Source organism: Chelonia mydas, chromosome 10, assembly GCF_015237465.2.
Source record: "Chelonia mydas isolate rCheMyd1 chromosome 10, rCheMyd1.pri.v2, whole genome shotgun sequence".
In the NCBI taxonomy this organism is placed as follows: domain Eukaryota; kingdom Metazoa; phylum Chordata; order Testudines; family Cheloniidae; genus Chelonia; species Chelonia mydas.
The window spans coordinates 76053834-76067290 of record NC_051250.2 but is presented as its reverse complement, the minus strand read 5'-3'; the positions used below and the strand labels follow the sequence as shown (position 1 = coordinate 76067290).

General features: G+C 41.8%; 1 protein-coding gene across 5 annotated transcripts in view; it reads right to left on the bottom strand.

The window, feature by feature from the left end:
* Window positions 1–13457, bottom strand: part of LRRK1 (leucine rich repeat kinase 1) — a 107540-nt gene that overhangs the window by 86304 nt on the left and 7779 nt on the right. The gene's annotated exons all lie outside the window — the stretch shown is intronic.

Here is a 13457-nt window from a genome sequence, read left to right as displayed (position 1 = left end):
GTTATGTAACAAATTAATTCCCCATTACTTAAGAGCTTTCAAAATTCTCGTGGTCACAATCCAGTTTTTAGTAGGCAGGTGTCAGACTCATGAAATCATCATCATAACCAGCAGGCCAGGTGTCAACACTCTATTTAGGCCAAGACCAGAATGGGCATGCAGAAAGCGCTGACCTCCTGCCCACAGATATTGCCCCTCCAGATCAAAGGCGAGGTGCCCTGGTGAGCAGTGTGAAGAAGCTTACACCGTCCTTACCCATATTATACTCCTCTAGGCATAAACAAAAGACTTTAATAGAACATCAATATTTTTTTGAAAGAAGTGAAAAAGTTGATATTAAATTCCATTCAGTAGGGAAAACAATAAAATAAAATAAATATCAGGGAACAGAACCCTAAAATGGCCAGAGATATGGTTATTGTGCAGAAAAATTAAAATGACTCAGCTTTTAAACGAAAGTTCTATTTCTGCGGCATGGTTTCAGTGATTTCATCCCAGTCCTACAGTTTGCATCATTCACAAACGTGCTTATCGATATAAGCCACCTCTGCTACTCTTTTTCTTTACCAGATATATATTTTTAATTGGAACAGGCATAAGTACAATTACTGTTCTCTCTTTGATTCCCTTCACGCTGCTTTTCCAAATATTGACTATGCCAAACAAAGAGAAAATATTAAAGCACCGCTCCTGGGTCTCCAGTGGGAAGTGACAAAAAGGAGATATAAGGACCATCCCTGTTCAACTGAACAAAGTACAACCCATGAAATCCAGACCAAGAGAGGGAATTAATTAGTATATCTAGAGCTGGTCAAAATTTTCAACTGATTTTTAAAAAACGAAATATGGCCATTTTTCACAATTAAAATTTTCATGGCCAATTTTACTTTCTTTTGAAATTTTCCAGCTTTCCCACAGCAACCTTCTCTTCCCAACCCCCCGGGAAATTTTCCAGTGTTTCATTTTTCATTGGAAAAAACACCTCAAAAACAAAAAAAAAGGTTTTCATTCCTTTAAATATTTTTTTCAAAAACGTGTTTACTATTTTCCAACCAGCACTAATGATTACTTGTATTAGCTGCTACAGCAATACCAACAGTGAATTGGGAACAGGGCCACCCTGTGCTAGCCAATGTTCAAACGCATACGATGACACAGTCCTCGCCCCAAACCGCTCACAATTTGAGGCCTGAAAGCATCCTTATTCAGGAAAGCACTTAAGCACATGCTTAACTTCAAGCACACACTGAAACACTTTCCTGAATCACGGCCTAATTTAAGACAAGACACCAGTGAATGTTACAAACAATATGAGGAAAGGGGGAAGAGATCACAACGCTAAGAACACGGGGTTCCATAGGCTGATGATGACCCCAATTCAGGAAAGCACTTAAGCATAGCTTTAAGCATGTGAGTAGGGCCCACTGACTTCAGTCAGACTTAAGCACATATTTAATTGCTTTCCTGAATTAGGGCCTACATATGCGATAGATGGTTCAACTATCCCACCAATCCCTGCTGGTCCTTTACATAGCTCTTAGCCATTGACGGTAGGGATCACAATAGAAGCAAGCCTGGAGATGGCATTTGAAGAAGGGTTAGCGGCTTTACAAGCTTGTTTGGAAAGGATACTCCTTCCATGTGTCAGGGTAGAGCAGAAGAAAAGGCTACGGGCTTGTGGGAGGATCAGTCGAGGGGTGGTTGTGGTGGGCACTGGGAGAGCACGGGGCAAGAATGGCAGAAGGTCCCTAAAAGTGGGGTGGCCACCAGATCCTGAACTTTGGCCCCGCCCCTCCACTGCCCCTTCCCCCTGAGGCCCTGCCCCCACGATGCTCCTTCCCCTGGAGCTCCCGCCCTCTCACCGCCCCTTCTCCCAAGGCCCTACCCTCACACCACCCCTTTTCTCCAAGTCCCTGGCCTCACATCACCCCTTCCCGCAAGGTCCTGCTCCTGCATGGCCTCTTCCCTGCATGACCCCACCCCCCGCTTGCTCCTCTCCTCAATGAGAATTTTTCCATAGGCTTCAATGGAATCTGGATCAGATCCTCAGAGAGGTGGGTATGGAGAGAACAACATGGAAGGAAGTTTATCTTAGCAGCTGTACTTTGAATGGACTGGAAAGTGTGGAAAGCGTGTCAAACATCCACAAGCAATATCCAAGATAAGCAGCATTGGTCCTGAGACAAGTGATGTGCAGCCAAAATTTCAGCAAGCAGTTCCCACAAAAAATGTCTCCCTTAGTCTGTGATAAAGTTTAGGTACCAGAGATGCTTGTGTATGCAAAAAGGAAGAAAGAAGGACTGGGGAACACAACTATTTGTTTTCATAGTAAACACAAGTTCTCTCTCACTGGGGGGCAGGCGTTACCACTGAGCAAACAAACTTCTACTGTGTGTATTTTGCTGGAAATACATATACTTTGAACTTGAAAAATATATGGGGTAAAATCCAGGCCCCAGGAAAGTCAATGTGAGTTTTGTCACTGACTTGGATGGGGTCAGGATTTCACCCACGGAGTATACTGATAGCGTAATGCAGGATCAACTGGTATAATTTAAAGGGGAAGGGGGTTGAATGAGCTGAGAGCCTTAAGGGACCTTTACAAGCCAATGCAACTCAGAGCAACCTAGAGGCTGATCTAAATTGCACCACGGGCCAAAACAGGAAAGCCACTTTATATCCACCCTCCCACCAATGTGTGCTAAACACAAATCCAGTGTGCCTGAGGATCTGGCCCAATGAGTGCAAAGGGGTGCAAACGGCTACCATTTATGTAAAGACAAAGGAGACTTCAGATGTGGTAGCATTTTATTCTCACTTTGCCCAGGTGAGGAAGAATACTCAAGATGCAAGGCAGTGGAAAATCACATCCACAACGGTGGGCTGAATACAGAGAGCTATACTTCAGTTAACAATATGGAGCTATGTTTGAGATATGAAAGGGGATCCCGTCCATTAGTGTTTAAAAAAATTCTGTTTGATGCAAAAATAAAAGCTTTCGCAGAAGCTTTTGAACATCTTTGATGTGAGAGAGACAGATTCTGGGGGAGTTCTTGTCTGAAGTGATTATCAGCATTCCCTTTGAATCCTACTCCCTAGACAGACTTTTAATGTAAGGTAGATAATCACACTGAAGTGTGTATCAGCTCTAAGCCTTGCAAACCCAACTTTGTGGCTTTTCAATTAAGTAATAATCTATAGTCAAACTCTCCTTCCCCAAGAAGGGGGGGGAAAATGAGTAATTCCAAAACAAGAAATCCAGGTGAATCATTTAAAACAATTTTAAAGAGTCTTAATTGTAAAGTTTTGTCCAGTCAGTGATGCCAGTTTTTCTAAACGATAATGCAATCATTAAAGCATGAAGCAGTGTAAATTCCACAGGAACCACAAACATACCAAGAATATTTGAGCTAAATTTATCCAGACTTCTCGTTTCTAAGTTTGAATCTCTGCCCTGCTTCATTATTCATTATTTTACCAGAACTTGCAACTGTATGCAGCAAGGGATTATGGACAGTTTGCACTGAGCTTTTCCCAGTGAGTTCTGCGATTATGCCCTGTCACACTGCAAGCCATTTATTGGCTATTTGAAGTCTAAAATACAAAAAAGAAGGCAGGGAAAATTAAGGGAAAGGTGGAGTTTAACATTCCCTAAGTACAATTTCAGTACAAGTCTTCATGAGGTACTCTGTTAACACAGTCTCCTCAAACACTGCTGTGAGGGAGGAAGTGCTATTATCCCCATTTTACAGATGGGAAACTGAGGCACAGAGCCACTAAGTGACTTACCCAAGGTCACATGGGAAGTTTGTGGCAGAGGAGAAAACTGAACCCAGACATCCAAAGTTCCAGATTAACCACTGCAAAAGCTCTTTCGCTTGTGCCAGCTAAGCACCTTAGAAACCCAGCGTTTTAAACTCCTCAGAGAACGGACTTTTCCCTTTCTGTATGTAGGTGGCTATGTTACTGCTAACAGGAACACACAATCAGAGAGGGAAATCCCACCTTTACGAGAGCGCTCGATGGAAGGTACTAATAATATGTGCCTGCCCCAGCCTATACCAAATGTATGGAAATACGTCATATTGAAAGAATTTCTGTGGTACTGCCAAGTGGAAGGAAAATTCTCCTTATTTTTCATTCTGCAACAGGAACCAATCCCTAGACAGCAGCAGTAGGTCAGCATTACTAATGAAACCACAAAGAGGCAGTGAGAAAGGGGGGGGAATTGCTCATGGACACAATCTACCCTCTTACACATATGTGTATGACTCCAATGGATTTAAATGAGAGTTCTGTTCATGTATCCCAGGGATTAGCTGATATGTCCATGGCATATACTCAAAAAGTTAGATAAAAACAAATGCTCTTGCTGGAAGGTTGCAGTGTAACCCCATTTTATTTTGTAGAAAACTCCATGATAACACACAAGAACCCCAAAACAGAGAGAGAGAAAACAGACTGCTCTCTAAGGCAACAAGATACAGCTCGCATCACCTTGCTTCCAGGAAACACCCCACCACAGTGATTGCTTGTGATTCCAACACAGTCCTTGATAAACCACATTAATAAGCAATTGACATAAAGAGTTCAGTCTTATGAAATCTACACCTTACAGCTGATACAGTTTAAGGGTGAGGAAAAATGGTCCTAGAATTGGGCAGAATCCAACAGCATCTGAGCATAAAAATGTGGCCCAGTGATTTAAAGTGGAGGTCAGCATAATTGGGAGTCTTGAACACAGGGCAGAGAGTAAAACCCTGAGTTCTAACCCTGGCTCTTGCAACCAACACATGCTACAGCTTTGGGCACGTCATGATATTTCTCCATCTCAGTCTCCCCATCTGCAAAATGGGGACAATAATTCTTGCCTCGCTCGTGGGGCTGAATTAGTTAACACCTACACCGCTCTTTGAAGGTGGATGTCACTTCTAAGTATTACTCTGGGGAGGTGTGGGTTTGCAAAGACTGCCAAATCAGCTACATAGTGACCCCTCCCCATCCCCAAAAAACCCCAGCATTGCTATTGTTATGATGGAAAAGCTATTTTAAACCAATCAGACTTTAACGAAGGATGAACTTTGCATTGTTTGCTCCATTTTATTTTTATATCACATTGTCATTAAAAGTTTGGCTGGATACAGTAAAAATAAACATCATGGGTACAGTTTAGGTTTATGGGTTTAGCTGTTTTTATTAACTGCACTAAGGTCCCACTCCTCCAAACAGCAGGACTCTTGTGACAGCACTCAGGGAAAGACACCTGTACCAACATAGAACCACGCTGACTGCAGGGTCTGCCTGTGAGGGTCTCTTTACAGCATCAGGGCCTAAATGCCCTTCCCTAGTATTCAGATCAGCCAACCTCCTTTGAGTTGGAATGAAGTACAGGTTCGAACCATATCAAAATATAAATACAAAATCAAACTATTATAGAAAATTTAGAACGGGATGGAACAAAAATCCCACCCCATTCTGCACTGCAAACATTTCCTCTGGGCTGGCTGTATTCTGAAAAGCAAAACACTGGTAGCATCTTCAGTGAAGCTGGCCTTAAAAGAAAAAAATCTGACCAAATGGCTCTGACCATCACTGAAGGTTTGACCGAACGCCTGTTGAAGTTAGTGTAAAGGCCCCCGTAAATTTCCATGGGCTTTGGAACAGGCCTATATAGTCTTTTTGACATTATGAAAAGTAACCATTTAGCACAATTCCTTTTGCAAGTGTCAATGTATACACAACACTATTGGCAAAATGGTAGCCAGGGTCGCGATTGTAAGTGCTGGATGTGCACACACGCCAGGCAATTAGTAATTTCAAAATGTAACTAAGGACGGGGATTTTGTTTTTCACCAGATTGAACCCTGGCCCCCCAACTATTTTATCATCATATACTCGCAAGAGCATATAAGACCCATTTATATAAAAGTCCTGTTTGCAAAAGATTTTCCAATTGCCTCCCTTATATTGTTACCATTTCTTCTGTCAGGCTGCTTGAACTCCTATGTATTGGTTGTATATTGTATTAAAAACTAAGGATTTAAATAGGAAGTCTTGTTTCTTCTTGCCCAAATAAAGATCACACTTTCCCCAAGCAGTAAAACAACTGTATTTGGAGTTGTACCCTCTGCTCAGTCGACTCTGCTCCCAGAAATGTAGGAGTGGAAGGGACCTTGAGAGGTCATCTAGTCCCGTGGTTCTCAACCAGGTGTATGTGTACCCCTGGGAGTATGCAGAGGTCTTCCAGGAGCTACATCAACTCATCTAGATTTTTTACTACAGGCTACATAAAAAGCACTAGCTAAGTCAGTACAAATTGAAATTTCATATAGACAATGACTTGTTTGTACTGCTCTATATACACTGAAATGTAAGTACAATATTTATAATCCAGTCGATTTATTTTATAATTATATGTTAAAAATAAGAAAGTCAGCAATGTTCCAGTAACAGTGAGCTGTAACACTTTTGTATTTTTATGTCTGAATTTTTTAAGCAAATAGTTTTTAAGTGAGCTGAAACTAGGGGTGCACAAGAAAAATCCGCCTCCTGAAAGGAGTACAGCAGCCTGGAAAGGTTGAGAACCACTAATCTAGTCCATCCTCCCCTGCAGGACCATGTATAACTAGATCATCCCTGACAGGTGGTTGTGTAACCTGTTTTTAAAAATCCCCATTGATGGGGTTTTCACAACCTCCCTGGTTAACCTAATCCAGCACTTTACTGTCCTTATAGGTAGAAAGTTTTTCCTAATATCTAACCTAAATCTCTCTTGCTGCAGAGTAAGCGGATTACTTCTTGCCCTACCTTCAGCGAACATGGCAAACCACAAATAGCTATTCTTTGAGTACGATTTTTGAACTGTTTTAAACCCACTTTATAGTAATTTCATCTAGAACACATTTCCCTCGGTTGCTTATGAGAATGTCAGGAGGGACTGTGTGAAAAGCTTCACTAAAAATCAAGGTATATCACGTCTACTGCTTCCCCCCATCCGCTAAGCCAGTAACCCTGTCAAAGAAAGAAAATAGATTGGTTTGGTATGATTTATTCTTGACAAATCCATGTCGGCTATTACTTGTCACCCTATTATCCTCTCGGTGCTTACAAAGAATTTACTATTGATGCTCTTAGATATGTTTGAATCAGTGTGGACATCTGTATTTCTTTTTGCAAGGTTCTACTTATCCTCTTTACCATCTCGTCCACTTCCATGGCCTCTCATTCCTTTTACAGCGTCTTTCTTCACAGTGTGGGTTTGGACCAGGTTATATTATCCAGCGTGTGTAGTAGTAGACTCCTATTTTAAGATCAGCTGGTTTTCCTTCCAGTTCATGCGCATGCTGGTGGGATTTGTTCTCTGCATTACCATTATGTGCTTTATAGTCACTGAGATACATTTTGAGCCAGCATAAGTTAGTCTCAGTTGGGTCCTGAGAGCATCTGGCTTCTGTAAACTGGATCCTTTGTAATACCTAGGTTATGATTTGGAAGGAGACACTCACCTGGTCTGTTTGTCTTACTAAATTTCAATTGTCTTAATCGGCTCGTCTTCAGTAACTGGGTGAGGAACAGTTCCCTCGCTTGCATGAACTGTTGTATTATATTCCGTGAGTTGTTGCTCTATTTGTGCCTCCTTATCAGAGCAACATGTCCAGGTCCAACTCCTGCTAGCTCCTGTGCCTGGCTCCTAGTCAAACCCCCTTCCCTTCATTGCCCCTGGCTTCCTGCCCCTCAGGAGGCTGCCGGCTTCTCCAGTTTTGTGGACGTGTTCCTGATTCCCTGCTGCATGTCTCTCCTCTTTGCAGCAGGGCACAGGTTCAAGAGATGCAGAGCCAATCTACCGCTAATAGTTGTTTTTTGTTTTTGTTTTGCTTTGCTCACTATTGTATAAATGTCGGCCCCTGTAAGCGTACAGCACCAACGAGGCAAAGTCACTGAGCAATGATTAGGAGTGCAATCGCAGATGCGTCCTACTCACAAAGGCCAAGATGTTCAAAAGTGACTCATTATTTTGGATGCCTCCATCATTTTTAGGCACCCACCTTGAGACACCTTGAAGGTGCCTGTTTTTTAAGAATATGCTGAGCGTCTGCCCTCTGAAAATCAGCCCCCTTCAAGGTGTCAGAGAACTGAGGCACCAAAATCACTAGTCACTTTTGAAAATCTTGGTCAAGATAATTGTGAATGTGCAATGTGCTGCCTTGGTATCACACAGCATCTTTATGTGACAGCAAGCAATCTCAATGCATTCTAAACAAAGCTGAATTTCTGTTAGCTTTTGGGCCTCCACCAAATCTCACCACTTCTGTATATGGTCTACATTTCAAGAGGGTTAAAAATAAAACCTGGTTACTGCTGTGTAAGGGCACTTCCTATTTCTGCTTGCCGTTTCCTACTTCTGTTTCTGGAGGGCATGCACAATAAGTCCAGCTCACATAGCAACTTGGTTTTTTTGCTTGTAGGATTATTTTTGATTCACCGTTTGCCCCCAAAGACCTCAGATTCAGAAGCAGGAAGAAAAAAAAGTTCATGATTCGTTTATTCTCATTCTTATTCCATAAACTTCAAACTAACACCACATACAGTGCTTCTGTAGCGCATTGCCCACCCCAAGTGCACCCAATTCATCCTCACACCACCACCCTGTCTTCCAGATGGGGAAGCTGAGAGCAACTGTGAGCCTTTTGCTGAAGGCTATTCAGTGCATCATGACATGGCTGGGTCTCGAATGCCAGTGCCCTGACCCCTAGTCCTGTGCTATAACCATGACCCCTTTCTGCTGGCATAACTCCTCCTTCTAAAACGTTACACAGAGAACATTTAGATCCACTACTGTTAATGGAACTTCAAAACCTGTGTCCGCCCCGCCCCCCCCCCCCCCCCCAAATCATTCAGCAGTAAAGATTTATGAACAAAAAAACAACAAAACAGTCACAGTAATAAGTGCAAGTCCCTGCCCTTGACATTAAAGGAAACACAGTCAACCAGGCAGAATTTTCCAGAAATAAAAACAAAGGTCTAATCTGGAGGCATCACATATGTTAACGCCCAGGGTTATGTGGACTTCAGCTATTTTTATTGCTAGGAGGCAGTCACTAGTTGCTGCTGTAGACTTTTATTTTCTAAACTGATGTAAAGTTGGTGCCAGACTAAGAGGACTAGTGGTTTAAATTTGCAGAAACAGCACGGGCAGGAACACTGTAAACATTGTAAGGAGAGTGATAACTTTAGATAAGCTATTGCCAGCAGGAGAGTGGGGTGGGGGGAGGTATTTTTTCATGCTTTGTGTGTATAAAAGATCTTCTACACTTTCCACAGTATGCATCCGATGAAGTGAGCTGTAGCTCACGAAAGCTTATGCTCAAATAAATTGGTTAGTCTCTAAGGTGCCACAAGTACTCCTTTTCTTTTTGTAAACTCTCTCTCTCTCTCTCCCGCCCCCCGCCCCCTTCCCCCATCAGTGTGCTTCAGCGGGAGAGGACAGCTCAGCCTCTCGCCTGCTATTAGTGAGGGGGCCGGTACTGATGGGGGCACCTACCCACTAGAAAAGGGGCTGAGCCAAAGGCTGCTTAAGGCACCGGAGTCTCTCTTCCACATTTGCAAATCTGACCCCCAATGCAAACAGAGCAGAGATGGAGAAGGGGGCCTCTTCTTCAAGGAAAGCCGTTCAAATATGGATTATGCTGCTACTAAGTAACCAAAAGTAGTTACTATCTAATGGCGTGTGAAATTTTCTCCGAGAAATTGCTTTGCAGAGTTAACTGTTTCATGAGGAAGCTACTTAAAATGACCCTGCGAGATCTCACAAGCGAAGCAAGGTCAGGGTGGGTCATGGCTTGGATGGGATACCTACAGGAAAGACTTTTCCGTGATGCAGGAAGTGGGGTTGGTGATGTGCAGGCAGCTCATTTTCATCTGAGTCAGGCTGTGTCTACACTTAAAATGCAGCAGCACGGCCAGAGCGCTTCAGTGTAGTCCCTCGCTGTAGTGGCAGGATGGGTTCTCCCATCACACTGGTTCATCCGCCTCCCCAAGAGGGAGTAGCTAGGTTGATGTAAGAATTCCTCCATCAACACTATGCTGTCGACACCAGGGGTTAGGTCAGATTAACTATGTCGCGCAGGGGTGTGGATATTTCACACCCCTGAGCTATGAAGTTGGGTCAACCTGACTTGTCAGTGTAGACCAGCCCTCAGTTCTGAATTAATGCCCTAGCATGGTTGTAGGCGCCTCTGTAATGACAGGAATGCTACCTTTCAGGTGAAATAAAAAGGTGGATTGGGCCACACATGGTCAATCAAAGATCTTCTTGCATTTTTCAAGAGACATAAGGGCATTAAATCTCTGGGCCTCTCTGAATTCCAACTCATGTAATTATGCTCTGGCCACCTAAATCTGCAGGGCAAATTTATGTTCTTTTTTCTTCAGCTCCTACCCTATACTGTAATGCAATGTGTCTCTGTGCCGTTGGACAGCTGATGAATTCCAGTGGTGGGCAGCATGATCCTTTTACTGTACAGACTTGTCTCAGTGGGGGGTTGTAAGGGTTTAATTAGTTAATTTTTGTAAAGTTGCTATGGAAATAAAAAGTATTATAATAGCGATCATTATTTCTTTAATATTAATCATTACTGAAACCAAGGAAGAGACTCTCTCAATGTTTTTGTAGTGAGGCCCAGTTCCCCTTAGAAACCATCATACAGAGGTATCCTGGCCACTCTGCGGCTCAGGACCACATTTATTATTGCACCTAGACAGGCTTTACCAACAGAGGTGTCACTAAGTATTTTTCAAAGGAGAGCCCTGATGAATTCAATCAACAATGATTACCTTTCTGTAGCTTTCTTGAATCATCCCATAGAATTTAATAGAGAATTATATCCCTGCTACAAAATTCTATAAAATTAGAAAAAACAGCACTCTAGAAAGGAACTAATTCTAATTATATAATTTGTAGAGTAACTTCTTTAGAACCCTACTGAATTGCTGCAAAATCCCGTTTGGTTTCATCTCCATTAAATTCTATAGAACTTTTCAATAAGGGTAAAGATCTTTTGATTCACAAAAGGCAGGAATATCCCCCATATCCCTACACTTGCCCCATATGGGTCACAATGCTTCCTTTTAATAAGCATGATATTAATGTGTAATAGGGAGGGGAAGCAGAGGTGGGGTGGGAGTGAGTCAATTATTTAGACAGCTGAAAAAACAATAAATATTACTCTGCACTTCTATAATGCCTTCCATCTGAGGATCCCACCGCGTGTTACAGACATTGGCTAATTAAGCTTAGCAACATCCCTGTGAGGTAGCAAAGGCTATATAGGGAGCACTTCACATACCACTGAAATGCAGGTACCTCACAGCTGGAGTAGAGCAGAAGTTTAGCTGGACACAAAACCAGCATACAAATTAGGGCAGGAATAACATACCAAGTTTAAATTGCAGGGGGAACTTAGATACACAGAATGGGAGAGATTCTCTGCTGGTCTAACTTGTCACAGCTCCACTGAAGTCAACGTAGCTAGGACAATATGCTCCAGCTTGAGGATCTGCCCCAATGTTCAGATTTCATGAAAAGTGGCCTAGGATTGTAAGGCTGGTAAGTGATCAGAACACACGTGTGATTTCTCATCTGACAGAAGGGGCTTCCAGCAGCACATGGCCTCCAGTACCCTCCTGGATGCAGTAGCCAGTTACTGAGCCAAAAGACCATTACACTATGTGTTAGAAGCCACCCATTCATATACTGACCAGAGCTACCCTGCTCAGCTTGTGAGAGCTGATTGGATCCCAGCATAAGATGACAGGACTACAAGAAATACCTCTACTGGAATCCCTGATATTTACAGATGAGATGCTATGGCCTATTATTATTCCCAGTGGTTCATGCACAATGAAAGCAGCCGACACCATCTGCGTGAAAAGCATGAAAACAATATATTCACATGTGAAGGTTTAATGACTCACTGCATTCCAGCATTCAAGTTAGGTAAGTAAATCCAAATGGCGAACAAGGACCATCTAATCTAAGGAGTGGAATGACTAGCTGACATAATTCATCCTTGGGAGAAACTAAGCAATCCTTAATCAAAATAAGTTTAAAAACATACAGCATACACACAGGGAGCAAACTTCCTGAAGTAGTACGTGATTGAAAACCTAACCTCAATACCACATGGCCAATCTTCCCTATCCCTACAATTTCTTACACACACAATTCTATGTATAGTGGTTATACTGGTGTGCTTTGTACACTACATGTTACTTGTAACTTACGGCACATTTTACACAGCAAAGCAATATAAAAATTTCCATGAAGAAAGCCAGCTTCTTCATGGAAATTCTTTTCTATCATTAAATAGAAAAACAGTTTATAGCTTTTTTTCCCCTTCCCACCTCATTATTTACACACAGACAGACTTATTTATTTACCTTCTCTTTGAAACACTGAGGAAAATCTGTCAAATCAGAATTACAGGCTAAAACTGTTGGTGATCCATTAAAGTCTGCTAATAGTTACAGCAGATTAAAATTCTTCTCATGGTTTATAATTTAGTATGCCAACAGAAATGAATTCAGATTTCCAGAAAGAGAGTTTAGACATACAATTAACAGTTTAAGGCAAATACCAGATTTAATCATTATTCCCAAGAGCTCCTGATCACTGTACAAAGATAAAGCTTTAAATATAGAAAAAAAAGCCACCACAAAATAATCATAATACATACGGGGAAAGGAAAGAGTTCCCGGAGCTCTGTGTGACACTGGTGCGAAATGTCTTTGATAAAGGTAAAAAGGCCTCTGAATAAAGTATCAGGCATTGCTTCATAGTTGCTGATAAAATCCAAAATAAGGTTGCTAAAACATTAGCCGCTTCTGAGCTTTGCTTACTCACTACCCAGCGTCAAAAACACCTTCATCCCACACTTCTAACGCAAAGACTGCATCCTTATGAATTGTTTATTATGGGGAAAAACACACTAATATAATAAGCCAAAGACTGGTTCTTGTTACTGAGACATAACTGTTTTTGACTTGGAGAAAATTAATGTTATTGTCCCGTGATTGACAATTTTGGCAACAAATATAATATTTGAAGAAGAAATTATCACACCAACAGAAACTAACCTGAAACATACATCGCCTTTTAAAGAAGGATTTCTACCTATGGATTCAAAATATTATTATATAAACACAAATTTTCTAATCCATGCTACGGATTTTTAACCTTAAATTATCAGTAGTTGCTGAATTAAAGCTTACACTACAACAGGAGCAGGATCTGTTCAGCCTTAGGAATGATGCTCTGATTTTAAAAGCTTTGGTACCCTGAGCACATACTACATCAATAGCTGGCAGCACATTTGTATTCATGTGCTAAAAATTATGAACCTTATAACACATTTTTGAATCAATGGTATGTGATAGAAATATGGACTAGTTCCACTTGT